This window comes from Rattus norvegicus, chromosome 6, assembly GCF_036323735.1.
Source record: "Rattus norvegicus strain BN/NHsdMcwi chromosome 6, GRCr8, whole genome shotgun sequence".
Taxonomy (NCBI): domain Eukaryota; kingdom Metazoa; phylum Chordata; class Mammalia; order Rodentia; family Muridae; genus Rattus; species Rattus norvegicus.
In genome coordinates, this window is record NC_086024.1 from 124,373,156 (window position 1) to 124,386,690 (window position 13,535).

Sequence of the window (13,535 nt, forward strand, 5' to 3'; positions counted from 1 at the left end):
AGCCAATAGGACTTGGTGAGTCCTATTTTTCCAAGAATACCAAAGCACTTCATTCAAGGCTCATTCTTGGGACTTAAATGTCCCTCGCAGACCTGTGTCTTGAAGGACAGTGCCACTGGGAAATGGGAACATCTTTAACAGGCTGTGCCTGGGAAGAGGTCAGGTGACTGGGGTCATGTCCTTGAATGGGGCAGTGACACTCCCTCCCTCTTTTTTTCTCTCAGCATCACTTCACAGCCAAGTGAAGCCTTGCTCAGAACACATTCCTGCTGTGGTACGCTACCTCAGGGCAGACCAAAGTAAGGCTAAGTTTTGGACTAAGACCCCCAAAACTATGAATCCAAGTACAGCTTACCTTAGGTATTTGCTACAACAGCGGAAAATTGGGAAACTGAATAACAGCCTCAAATCCTTATTCACATTGGAGCCAGGAAGCTGTCAACTTCCCTGACAGCTCCGTGGCGACAGGACGTCCCAGGGATCCAAACATCTGTCCCGTGTGGTGCCAATGCTAAGGTGACTCAGACTGCAAGCTTCACTATCCTCTCCTGTGAACAGCAGGGTGGTCATGTGCTCTCCAAGGTTGCACATGGGACCTCTGTCTTCCTCAGGGAGCCTACAGTAGCATCCTCAGCCCCCAGACCACAGGCCACCATTATCCTCCGACCACTTTCAGTGTCACCCAGTTTCTCCCAGATGCCCAGACTGGAGTCAAACTTGGTGGCCACAGGACAAAGTCCTCTTCCTCCGAGACGCCCCACAGAGGCATCTGAACCACTACTGCTTACCATAGTCACCACTCTCACTATCTGATCCTAAGGTGACTGATGAGGGCCTACAGCCATGTGGGGAACACATTTGCTTTTAGTTTCCTGAAGCATCTCCAACATCTAGCACATGACCAGACAGTTCTCCCCAACACACTCTACCACTGCGCCACACCCCAACCACGTGATGTGTGCGGCCAAGTCCAAGCATCCATCCTGGCATCTGCCGTCTGGAAAATGTGTGCTTAAATGAAAGTCAGGCCAGCTCTACCCAGGCTTTCACATGATCCTCCGTTGTTCCCAACCTGGCGTGTTCTACCACAACCAGGACACACACACACACACACACACACACACACACACTCACCCCTTTCCCTGGAGCCCCCCAAACAAACTCTCTCACTGCTCCCCACCATGGTGTGCCCACACTCTCACCCACACCAGAAGACTTGGTCCCACATTGTTCCTTTCCCTGTCTGCCCACCCAACCAATGGCGCCTGGGACGTCAACCTCTATAATGGCAAGTTGAAACCACCTGCCCCTCCCCACTGCTCCTAAATCAATCAACCCACATCACCCTTTGTGGAATCTCTGGCCACAGCAGAACTCTAACCAGTCATAGGCTTCCTTACAGCCTAACCGGCACCCTGCCACCTTCCCCTTCTGGTCATACTCTTAACTTGGTAGGCCTGGATGTCAATCAAGCCATTCCCAACCGAGTACCTTCCATCTTCCCCACGTTGTCTCAAGCTTTTCCCTTTCCTCTCCCACCGATTATTTCTCTAGGAGGCATGTACGTCCATCTGCATTTTGAGACCCAGCCACTGTCCTGGGGTTGGACTGGTGGCATACTGAGCTTTTGAAGGGGTTGGGTTCAGTTGCCATGTGACAGATTACCCATCAGTCTCTGTGGATAAAGTGGGACAGGAAGCACCCACTTTGTGAGAAGCTGAGATCATTAAAAAAACATAAAAAATGCTTGACAAAATGTTGGTATTTGCTGCAGAGAAAACGAGCAAAATCTTAGAGGTCACCTTGAACAAGGTACCATCTCTAAACAGTCTGCCATGGGAAAAGACGGTGCCTGCTGGGTCTAGCAGAGGAGAAGTCGGGGTGGGTGGCCTAACAGTGCCATCCAAATGTCCCCTCGACACCCTATTGCTGAAAACACTCAAGTAAGCCCAGTGTGTTGGGCTGAGCCTTTCTCCCCTCGTCCTCGGTTTTGGCTCGGGTCCCCACCATCTGTGAATTACACTGCAGAGGCCAGGTTCCCAATGATTTCAGTAAGACCTCAGGGAGTCAGAGCTAAACATATGTCTCACAAAAGCACAAAGTGATTCATATGCTTTCGTCTATTAATTGGAAAAGCAGCCTTTTTTATCAATGTCTAAATTTTGACTAACACAAGAGAAATGCCCTGTTCCTTCCACAGCGTGTGGCACAGCCATCGGACTCGCCGGGCTTCTCCGGAAAAGGTGGAGTGAAGTGAGCCTCAGTAAAGAGAATGCTGTGTTTTAAGCAAGAATACGAGTTTGAGTGTCTGAATTTTGTAGACTTTGTTAACAGATTAGCGCTAACTCAGTGGTTTAAAACAGACGTTTGCTTTCTCACAGGCTAGAAACCTGAAATCAGGAAGCCCTCAGAGTCTTGCTCCTGAAGGCTCTAGGGACCGTCTTTCTGTGTAATCCCTAATTCCTGGTGGCCCTCTGAGAGACATGATGTTTCCTTGTGTCGGTGGGTCTGTCTGTCTTCAATGTCCTACTTGCAGCGTGTCTTATGTCTTGTGGGAATCCGTACTAAGAGAAGAGAGCTAGGGAGACGGCCCAAGGGGTAAGAGCACTTACTGTGCGGGTATGAGGACCCAAGTTCAAAAGCCCACGTAAAAGCCAGATCTGTAGTGTAGTGTGATCATCTGTAATCACAGTGCTCCTGTAGGGCCATGGGAGGCAGGGACAAGAGAACCCCCGAACACCAGAGAGCCAGCTACACTATCTGACACAGCACAACAGACAGACAACAGGGACCTTCTCAAACAGGAGTAAGGTGAATAACACATGCACACGCATGCACACACACACACACACACACGTGTGTGTGTGCTATAAACATGCTACTAGGGATACTGTCAATGTTTATATACAGGATTCTTGGTCTAAAAGCTATAATCCTATCACCTGGAAGTTAAGTTAGACACCTCACAGCTGGTAATGTTCAAACTATTAATGATGTATGCATATGTGCATACTTGTGTGTGCATGTGTGTGTCAAATTTCTCTCTGAATAACAAAGGCTGAGTCCAAAGGAAACCAGGACATGGCTAATGTTCTCTCTGGGTCTCAAACTCAGCTTGTACCTGAGGGAAAAGAGGGACAAACACCTCAAAAATAACAAGTTCAGTAGCTCACCGTGGAGAGAAGCCACGGTGTACACACAGAGAGGTTTGGACATCCAACACTGAGAACCAGATCTTCCGTCACTCTCCCCTCTCAGCAAGCCCATGGGTATAGGCTCACATGCAACACCCTGGGCACCCAAACATTCAGCTCTCCAAATGCAGAGTGGTCGGAGTGGAGTAACCGACCCCAGAATTATGTTTTAGTTATTTCCTGTCAAAGTGACACTCACTGAGGCCACTGGAGAGAAACAGAAGGCATCCCTGAGGCATCGAGTCAGCTGCTCCTGGGTGGAATGCAGCAGCCCTGGTGAGCAGTCACCTCAAGGGAGTGGCCTCTAATTAGGGCGAAGGTGAGCAGGAGCCATGCAGTTGCATTGCTCTGTTCAGGCCGCCACAACCAAACGCCACAGACTGAGTGGGTGGCTCACACAACAGACACTTCTCACGGGCCTGGAAGCTCAAGTCCGGCTAGCAGAGCTACTCGGTGGTAAGACCTCTCTCCTTGGCACTAAGGTTGTTACCCTTCAGTCCCACACGGCCTGTATCCCGTGTAGTGCATGTGACCATGCAGGTGAGAGGAAGTCTCTCTCTTCCTCTTTTTATAAGGAAACCAACCTTATCTCTCTCACCTGTTGCAAAGCCACCAATCCAGTCCGATCACAACCGTTCTTGTTGCCACATCTGACCTCACCTCTAAAAGTCCCGCCTCAAACATACAGTAGAGGTCAGGCCTCTCCCTATACTTTTTGGAGGGGCATAATTTGGTCCACAGAACCAACACAAAAAAGCCATCAGCATGGCATTCACAGTGCCCACAGCAGTAAAGGACTGTACTATCACATCATTTTTTAAACAACTTCGTGACAGGCATCATTAATCCCACATCACAGATGGAAATTCAAAACAAGCATCATGCTTAAGGACACTCAGTCACCGAGGAGCTAAATAAAGTCTTAGACCTGTGTCTTTGTCTCCAATGTCTGCCTCATTTGTGAGGGCTTTTTTTTTTAACCCCCAATTTTGAAACGTTAAAAAAAAAAGTCTGTTCTGGCAATGCTTTCTCAAAACTGAGATAGACAGAAATGTACTATAAATGAGGAGAACTGTTTCTTTAAGAAAATGACGGAGCAGTGAAACCCACTCATACGTTTTTCAATCAGGAGACTATGTTCAAGGATTTTCTCTAAGCTGCCCCCCCCCTTTTTAAGAGAGAGAAAAAAAAGAGGAAATCCCAAAACACCAAGCAGACAATTTGCTTTTTCTTCAAACTGACAAGCAGTATCATTTTGTATTAGGTGGTAGAGAATTCTTATTATTGAATGTGCCTTCATTCTAGGGGGAAAAGCCTAGCAAAATAAAATACCAGGTATTAAAGAAAATAAAAATGGTCCAAAGAAGCACCTCAGTAATTGAATCAGTTCCTACCACCAAATCCCCACAAACCACCTGAGTCCCAGGCCCCCAGCCCGCTGGGGAAGGAGATGCTCTCACAGGCTAGTCCAGAGGCTGGGAGCCCAGCTTCACTCAATAGTCCCTGTACTTATGACTTCAGAAAGCCTCAGAAGAGGTGAGCTCAAGTAACCACTGCTTCCAGAAAGTTCTCTCTCTAGCCCCCCAAAGGTGAATAATAGGTTCAGCCTGCCAGAGAGGGCGGTAAGAAACTGTATCTACTTAACTCAGTCTCTTTGGGCACATCTCCACCACTGAGTAAAAGATGTAAGAGAAAGGGGTCATGAGTGGGGAAAAAGAACATGCCTGCTTCTAGGTATGGTGGTATCATCATCATCATCATAGATATGGGGGAGAAAGCAGCCAGAGGCATCTGGAAGAGTCCAGAGTGAACAGGACCAAACTCCACAGGGCCATGTGAGCAGAGGGGTAGGGAGAGCAAGAGAGGAGCCTCTGACCAAGAGGAGAGGCCTGGGCGAAGAGACTGGTGTAACCAAAATGGCTTCATTATATATGGGCCCAGGGACTGAGGGATGCTGGGAGTAGCTGGCTGGCAATTTTGGCTTTGATATGTTAATAGGCACCTCAGTTAGTCCTTTGTCCCTGGTTTGAGACCTAACTACTCAGCTTCCCAGCGCCAGCACTGCCTGGACCTTCTGTCTGAAGGCAGAAGTGAGCCCCATCCTCCAAAAGCAGCCTGGGTCCAGAACACAAGTGCCTCTCAGAAATAACAAGCTATTACTAAACTCAACAAAAGTGCCTTCAGATGCTCAGTAAACTGAGGTCATGCAAACATTGTATCAACAAGAACAAAATAGTCAATACATTCAAAACTCCAGAGGACTCCGGCCAGGCCCTCCACTCCGTACCAAGAGTCCATCTGACTCCGGCTTTCACCGTTAAGCATGCTGAATCTCGTGACTTTATGTTCCCACCCGAAAGACCTCTGTGGATGACGATCCACAAACCAGAGCTGCCCTGACTCCACACAAGGCACCTTTATGGCATTTACCTCCTTAAAGATGCTAGACAGTGAGTGTGTCCTGGAGTGCTAACCAAGTCTCCAGTATCCAGGAGGCAAAGGCCACCCTCCAGGCCCAGTGAGCCAACCCCCAGGACAGCAGAGGCAGGCCAGAGGAGACAGGTGACCTGCAAGCTGGGCACTCGGCACTAGCGATCTACAGAGGTCAAAGCCAGGGAGTAGTAAGTACATCCGGTCCCAAAACTTCGGTGGACTTCGGCAGGGTGTTGTCAGTGTTTTAAACAGGACAATTCCTTTTCAAATCTGGAAACCAAACAAAAGTCCAAGCCACGCCCCCTACTATCATCCCGATAGGGAAAAAGTCTTCTAAAAATGCTTTCATTTGGGGGGAAGAAAGGAAGAGGAGGAAGAGGAGGAAGGAGTGATGAAGAAAGCTCGCTCGCACCCTGGTGGAGTCACTGACCTTAATGAAAGGGCAGTTTGGGAGTGCCTGGCCTATCAACAAGGGTCCCAGGCAGAGCTCCATGCCCAGGCCACCTCGGACCTCCCTACTGGGCATCAGTGCCTGTGGACCGTGAGAGAAACACCCAAGCCTCTGTCCTCCACCCCCACCCCCACCCCAGGCTGGCCTCTTCCTTTTCAGTGCAAACATATTCATGTTCCTAATGACCTCCCTTGGATAGATGGGTGAGGCAGAAGCCACACAAGGTCCTAAGCTCAGGAAACCGACCACAGTTCAGACCCAAATCTACCAACAGCCCGGCTGCATAGCTACAAACACAGCCTCAGTCTCATCTCCTATGAAGCACACAGTCAGCCCCACCTGGGCGGACTCAAGTTCAAGGGCCTCTCCCCGGGCTGGAGGAGGGGGGTTCTCTGAGCTGCCAGGTTTGCACAGGAAGGCACCTGTACTCTTGCTCCTTCTTTCACTACTGCATCTGCTTCCTAGGGCCCCAGTCACAAAGCACGGCCAAGGCTGGGTATTAAGGCCACTTCGAAGTGTATTTTCTGATAGTTCTAGAATCTTGCCCCAACCTTACATGGCATTCTTCCTGTGTGTGGGGGTGGAGGGGAGGGGGGATGACTCTCCCCTATATATAAATAGGGACCATCCCAATCCACTTTAAGCACGATTATATCTTCAAAGACCTACTTCCAAAGAAGGTCACACTCACAAAAAGCAGAGCAGTCGCTGAAGAACTCAACTTACCTTTTAAGTCCCACTTGGGAAAACAATACAAAACACCCTGGGAAATCCAACAGTGAGACCAAGTGTGAGCTCCTGTCTGAGTGCGGGATTTGCCATCCTGCATGGCTGTCTCCAAAATGTTGAAGACAAACAGACCAATGATCTGCTATGGCCGGGTAATTTGTGGAGCTTCCCCAACAAGCCTCACCCTCTCCCACAGGACTAAGAAATAGCACAACTAAACATTGCACACGGGAAGGAGGAAGTCAGGCAGGATTGTCTTCATAAAATTCAGGGTAGGGTACAACAATGCCAAGCAACCAGAGCTTCCAGGGACTAAGCCACTACCTAAAGACTAAACATGGACTGACCCTGGACTCTAACCTCATAGGTAGCAATGAATATCCTAATAAGAGCACCAGTGGAAGGGGAAGCCCTGGGTCCTGCTAAGACTGAACCCCCAGTGAACTAGATTGTTGGGGGGAGGGCGGCAATGGGGGGGAGGATGGGGAGGGGAACACCCATAAAGAAGGGGAGGGGGGAGGGGGATGTTTGCCCGGAAACCGGGAAAGGGAATAACACTGGAAATGTATACAAGAAATACTCAAGTTAATAATAATAAAAAAAAAATTCAGGGTAGGTAACACAGTAGCTTTTTGGCAACCAATCACAGCTGTAGAGACCGCAGCTTGTCCCCAGGGCCAGAGAGGACAGAGTGACAGCTACCAACAACCAAAAGTCAAAAGAGACAGATCAGAGGTCGGACCTGTGTAGACCAGGGACAAGCAGAGGCCCAGCTTCACCTAGTGTTCTCTTAGACCTGTGAGAAGAGAGGTATCATTAGGAAATGTAGAGACAGAGAAAGCAGAGCAGGCAGAAAGAACAAAAACCAGAGCCCTTGGTCCATGTGCCAGACTACAACATCTGGCCAGATGTGTGTGCTCTGTGAGGCCTGCATGGTGACAGCTGGTCTTAGAACCTCAGTAGGTCCAGAGGACACTTGACGTCACTGTCCTTATCTAAGCCCGGGGTCCCTTAAGACTTCATGTTCGGAAGAGCTGGCTCCCACCAGCTGACTGGATGACAGAGGAGATGAGAAAGGCCCCAAGGACACACAGGGTCTTGATGAATCGCATCAAGTGACTCCCTAGCTGCGTCGTCCCCTAGGATGTCTTTGCAGGAAAGGCCTTGGAAGGCCACGCACAACCCAGTCACTTTGCTCCTGTGGGGAGGGGTCTTCAGCAGACTTAACCCAGCAAAGAAAGGACTTGGCCCCAGCTCTGGCCTCAATTGTTTCAGAAATCAAACACTGATTCCCAGGTTCCAGTGACGACTGCCTGCAGTTGGCCAACATTGGCCGACGTTGACGGGAGTCCAGGACTCACCCCATGTGTCTCTCCGAGGCATACACAGGGAAGGTGATAGCTCTCTTTGTGGGTCTGGAAGCCTGGGATAGGTGTACCAGCTCTGCTGACCAGTCACTAAGTAAACACTGAGGAAGCATGAAATGCATGGAGCTGTCTGTGGTGGGAGAGGAACAGAGATCGCCCAAGATCACAGAGCCTCTCCAACTAAGTCAGCTCTAGAACCCCAGTCTCTAATATCCAGGAAGTACACTGTGAGCCACCTCTGCCTTCCCCATTATCAGTCTCTAATACCCCACTCTCTAATACCCAGGCCAGTACACTGTGAGCCACCTCTGCCTTCCCCATTATCAGTCTGCATAAAAACCAAGGAGCTGCAGTCACTCCTTCACCCTCTTTCAGACGACCCAAGGAGCAAGGGTCTATGCAACCTCATAAAGCCACTGCTTTGCAAGTTCACCTCCCCTACTAGGCTGGAATTTCCTTTCCTTGTCTGACACAAGCCTATGCTAATGAGTTAAATGAATGAGTTCTAAGAAGTTTCACGGACCACTCAGGAATGACGCCAGTACTCTCTTACTTGTGAATCATATTTCTGGGAGGAACCTTATCAAATTCATCTCTACAGATGGAGGAAATCCTTAAAAATAACCCACAAACTAAAACTAATGAACACAGACTTCAAAACAGATACTTAGGTAAAGTTAAAAAACAAACAAGCAAACAAACAACAACAATAAAAGCCACACCTCCACGGGTCACCGTTGCCATCCCTTCTACGGAAGGTTAGAATTCTCTACCCAATACTAGAAGGAAGAAGCAGGTCCCACGTCACAGGAAGGATCTGGGTGCATTTCACCAGGAGCACAGTGCCAATTCACAGGCAAAGACTAATGTTCCAGAACATTCTGGGTAATCAATGAAACAAAGAAGCACACAGGCTGGGGTGTCTCAGAGGTCAGAGCAGACAAGATAAACCACTTACAACAACAGAGTACACGTGACAATTCCATGGAAAGACACACGAAGGAGAACGAAGCGTATGCATATAGCACAAGGTCCTCTCCTTCCTAGTTAGTCAGGGAAGGACCCTGGGAGACCCAGCAGTGAGATCGGATGACTGGGCCCTGTCTGAACGGGTGAGCTGTTGGATGGACCATCAGGTACATCCCAACACTACGGTTGTGTATGAAAGACAGGAATGGGAGACAGTGTTATAACTACATGGGTTTGTGGCTATGTGTGTCTTTTAGTCCTCTTGCAAGAGAGATAAGATTTGCTATAAATTATCTCACTATGAGGATTAGAAGTGGGGGGATCAGAATAAAGTGAAATAGGTTATAGCTGATGATAGTTACGTTAATCCTTTAGTAGAGTTTCACTGTACAATACAGCTCACTGGACAACACTAAAATCTTACCTAATTAAAATGGAAAGACAGAACTCAGGAACCCCTGAGCTTTCCCCTTGCTGTATCCATTTCAGCATAATCATGTGAGAAGCTTTTAAAATCCAATATCCAGGGCTGTGGATTTGCTTCATGCACAAGTGTGAGGACCCAAGTTCGGATCTGCAGGACCCATGATAAAAGCACATATGGTGACATGTGGCTATAATTCCCTAAACTGGGGAGGCAGAGACAAGAGGGTTCCTGGGGCTCTTGGGTCAGGATGAACCAGCAAGCTCCAGACAGAGATGCCTTGTCTCAAAACACAAGAGCAGTGATTAAAAGGACAGTGATATCAAGCTTGGGTGCACACACACACACACACACACACACACACACACACACACAGAGAGAGAGAGAGAGAGAGAGAGAGAGAGAGAGAGAGAATATGCCCAATTCAATTCCCATGCAACAGCTCCAGGGGTTCTTAATAAGCCTGTGAAATCTGCCTTAGAATAACTGTTATTCTTAGAGCTGGTAATCTGAGACGTACTGCACGACACATCGCTCCAGGCAACAGAGAGCAAAAAGGGCTGTGTGATGAACTGTCCTGGTGGCTTTGTGATGAGCACAAGGGGAGACCGGAAAGAGTAGGTAGATGACTCAAACATCGAGAGATAGTTTGATAGTTTATGACTTAGTCAGGGTTTTACTGCAGTGAACAGATACCATGACCAATGCAAGTCTTATAAAGGCAACATTTAATTGGGACTGGAGTACAGGTTCAGAGGTTCACAGCATCCAGGCAGGTATGGCACAGGAGGAGCTGAGAGTTCTACATCTCCATCTGAAGGCTGCCAGCAGAACACTGCCGGCAGATAGAGTGAAGGTCTTAGAGGCCACAACCGCAGGGACACACCTACTCCAACAAGGCCACACCTTCTAATAGTACCACTCCCTAACCTTTCCTTGTTTGAAAAGAAATCTGGTCCACACACTCAGCCTAAAATGTGATGTCGCCATCAGAGATCAGGGAACCCTGTAGAAGAGGAGGTGGGCCTTTGTGTCCATTACGGCTTCCATTTTGGTGTTCTTGTGGGATTCCTGAATGTGTCAAAGAGTGGGCCTCTGTTTCTTGTGCATTTTCTTGGGCTCCCTTCTGTTTGCTTGCTTTGTCCAGTCTTGATTTGTTAGTTCTTGTTTTATCTTATTACATTTCATTTTATTATCCCCTGGAGGCATGTTTGTTTTCCACTGAAAGACAAAAGGGGGTGGATCCAGATGGGCGGGAAGGTAGGGAGAAACTAGGGGAGTGGAAGCAGGAGAGGAGACTGATCAGGAAGTGTTGTGTGGGAGAAAAATCCATTTTCAATAAAAGAAAAATAAATTACAAAAAAAGGAAAGAAAAGAAATCTGGTCTACATCAGTGAACCCTATGGAAAGCATTGAGTATCCGCTATGGTCTTTCCATGAATTTCTGGGCAACAAACAATTCTTGATGTAGAAGAGGTAAGTACGGGGGTTGGGGATTTGGCTCAGTGGTAGAGCGCTTGCCTAGCAAGCGCAAGGCCCTGGGTTCGATCCCCAGCTCCGGAAAAGAAAAAAAAAAAAAAAGAATAGAAAAAAAAAAAAGAAGAGGTAGGTACCAGGAACTGGGCTCAAGAACAGCTACTGGTTCTCTACGGCCTTCAGGACACTTCAAGCTTTGAGCCAGGCCCTCAGCCCTACTGCCTTCAGGACAGAGTCCCAGCCCCTCAGCACAGCACTCAAGAAGCTGCAGTACACCTTGGCCCCTTTCCCAAACCCACTTGTCTCTCCCAGTCACAGGAGCCATCTGCCTCAATACTGAAGAAAGTCTCAGAAGGTAGCCCAGACTCTCAGCGAGTCACCGATGCTCTCTGAACCTCTAATTCCACCGTGTAAAAGCTTGTGCTATCTAATTTACAGTTGTGAAGCTGTAAGACCCTGGATACAAATGGTTCTCACCGTTCCACAGAGCCCCAGCAGACCCCTGTGGAAAGTTCTGATCCCAATTTTCACACTCAGTGTCATTCCCACCTCTGTGTCCCAGCCAACGCTGATGGCCTGCAGCGCCCTCCTTCCGACAGCAGCTAATACAATCGTTTCTTCTCCTCGGGCCCCTCGAGTGGCACCACTATCCAGCGTGGGCCATTTGCTCTGTCAAAGCTTCAGCCCATGTAACTCTGGCCACTGGCCAACCCCTTGGCAGTCACCCAATGCCTTCCTGGTCTGTTTTAATTTTCACCCAGTCTTGACTACCTGAGTTCTGTGAAGTTTTTGTAACACTAGTTCCTGGCAGAGAATAATCTATCACATTTCTCCCCATTTTGAAAAATAGTATGATGACATGGGCTGGTACACAGTGGTGAATTGCTCAATCTCTTGATCTGGAAAATTAGGACAATGTGTGTTAGACAGCTGGCATTTATTCCTGCCTACATCAGGGGCCTTGAGTTCGCTCAACCCCGTGACCATAGGCCATTTGAGGGCAGCTGGCAGGAAGGAGACACCAAAGAATGTTGCAGTAGTTAGGGGGCAGCCACTGCAGTCTATGGAAATGAGAGAAAGGTGAAGGCATCACAAGCATGCAACACAGTCTCCTTTATGGATGAACAAAAGCAACTAGGAGAAAGGTAGGTTTTACTTCAGCTCACAATTGCAGGTCAGAGTCCACCATTCCAAGGAAGTCACGTGGCAGGAACTTGAGGCATCTCGTCACATCCACAGTCAAGAGGACAGAGAGAACGTTTAGTGTTCAGCTAGCTTTCTCCTTTTTAATCTAACCAAGAAATTCTGTCTTAGCCCAGGGAATGGTGCCACCCATAGTGGGTAAGTATAATCAATACAATTCCCACACAATGCCCATAGGTCAACCTGATCTAGAGAGTCTCCCACTGAGACTCTGTTTCCAGGTGATTCTCAGTCCTGTTAAACTGAGTATTAAATCTAACTATCGCTACATTGTAAAGAAGCAGAAGGGGTTCTTGGGACAGTTCCAAAGTTGCTCCGTGTGCTGAAATTCACTACCTCCAATAGCCCTTACCACCAACCCCTCAAAAGTGAGTGTTGTACTGTTTGCTTGCCTGCTTGCTTTGGAAATAAGGTCTTACTGTGTAGCCCAAGCTGGTGCTGAACCTGACATCTCCTATTTTAGTCTCTAGAATTCAAGAATGACATTCAGATGTGTGTCACCATGTCAGGCTTCTAGTGTTTTTATTTCCAGTAATGAAATGGTTTCTGAAGATGGGAAACAGAAGTATTTTATTACAAGGGTATTTTGAGGTTAGAGCTCACTCTATAGAGCCCCAAAAAGGCAGCCTTCTGAAGTCCTATCCTGAGTCCTCAGCCCTGCTCTGCCCAGGGCTGAACACCTGACTCATCTCGAAAGATGATGTCAAACACACCACACAATGCTGAGGGTGGGCTGGATCACTCATCACGGATGCAAATACACACATTCCAGTACAGCAACACATGGGTGGGGAGTCGGCAGACACTGAGAGCCATGTGGAAAAAGCCAGGAAGCCAGACCAGATCCCCAGAGGAAAGCAGTGCCGGTGTCCACGTGGTCGCATGACAGGACCGGTTCCAGCCACAGAAGACCTGAGGTAAGCTGTGTTGCCCTTGGGCTCTGGCCTATCCGGCTGCTTATTATATCCCTGAGATAGATGTTCCTTTACTTAAGCCAACCGAGGTGGCTTTCCTTTCCTTGTAACCAAATACTCTCTGACTATAGCATTTTGTCAAACCAAACAAAACCACTCCTCTAGGAAAACCCTCTTATAATCTATTTCAACTGACGGCTACTATTTTTGTCTGATTTATTATCACCGAGCGGCCTTCCTCTGGAAGGGGGAAGGGCTGCAATCTCTTTTAAAGCCAGGCTAGTTTTACACCAGCAGGGCCAGCCTGTGTGTGTAGCCCTTCATAATGCATTTGAACTAGTTTGGTCAGCTTACCCTCCACTCCAGGAAAGCAAG

At 48.3% G+C, this 13,535-nt stretch overlaps 1 protein-coding gene across 19 annotated transcripts in view; it reads right to left on the reverse strand.

Annotated features, from left to right (window-relative positions):
- Positions 1 to 13,535, reverse strand: part of Foxn3 (forkhead box N3) — a 380,376-nt gene that overhangs the window by 181,461 nt on the left and 185,380 nt on the right. The window lies entirely within an intron of this gene.